Here is a 1,096-nt window from a genome sequence, read left to right on the forward strand (position 1 = left end):
ATTTGCATTTCTCTGATGACTAAGGATGTTGAACAATTCTTTAGGAGAGTCTCTGCCATTCAAGTTTCTTTATTTGAAAATTCTCTTTAGCACTGTTCCTCATTTTTAATAGCGTTATTTGGTTCTCTGTATATATTGGACATTAGCCCTCTATTAGATGTGAGATTGGTAAAGATCTTTTCCCAATCTGCTCGTTGTCATTTTCTCCTATTGACAGTGTCCTTTGCTGTACAGAAGCTTTGTAATTTTATGAGGTCCCATTTGTCGACTCTTTGATCTTATAGCAAAAACCACTGGTGTTCTGTTCAGGAACTTTTCCCCTGTGCCCACACGTTCAAGACCCTTCCCCCCAATTTCTCTTCTATTAGATTCAATGTATTTGGCTTTATTTGGAGGTCCTTGATTGATTTGGACCATCACCACCTTTGAGCACGCTCACAATATGTGCATGATGAAGTTCAGCGTCAGCCCTGTTGTCATGGTGGCAGTGGAGGCCAAGAACCTAGCTGACCTGCCCAAGCTGGTGATGGAGCTGAAGCGGCTGGCTAAGTCTGACCCTATGGTACAGTGCATCATTGAGGAGTCTGGAGAGCACATCATTGCTGACTCCGGTGAGCTGCACCTGGAGATCTGCCTTAAGGACCTGGAGGAGGACCATGCCTCTATCCCCATCAAGAAATCTGACCCTGTTGTGTCATACCAGGAGACAGTCAGTGAGGAATCCAACGTGCTGTGTTTGTCCAATTCCCCCAATAAGCACAACTAGCTGTACATGAAGGCCAGGCCCTTCCCTGATGGCCTGGCAGAGGACATCGATATGGGTGAGGTGTCTACCAGCCAGGAGCTCAAGGCATGTGCCCGCTAACTGGTCGAAAAGTATAAGTAGGACATTGCCGAAGCCCGCGAGATTCAACCAGGTCTTATATCCAAAATACTCATTTTCTTCAGCAAGAATAGCCCATCCTCAAACCCTGATAGGTAACATGTGGCTATATCAATAGTTTCATTATTTGGGTAGTTACATAGACTATTATGACAGATAATTCAAGATGAGATTTCTCATTCTGATGCTGGGGTATTGTTATTCAATTGTTCT

At 44.3% G+C, this 1,096-nt stretch overlaps 1 pseudogene; it reads left to right on the top strand.

The window, feature by feature from the left end:
- Window positions 1-409: 409 nt before the first annotated feature.
- LOC110306339 lies at window positions 410-886 on the top strand (annotated as a pseudogene).
- Window positions 887-1,096: the final 210 nt, after the last annotated feature.

Source organism: Mus caroli, chromosome 11 (genome assembly GCF_900094665.2).
Source record: "Mus caroli chromosome 11, CAROLI_EIJ_v1.1, whole genome shotgun sequence".
Taxonomy (NCBI): domain Eukaryota; kingdom Metazoa; phylum Chordata; class Mammalia; order Rodentia; family Muridae; genus Mus; species Mus caroli.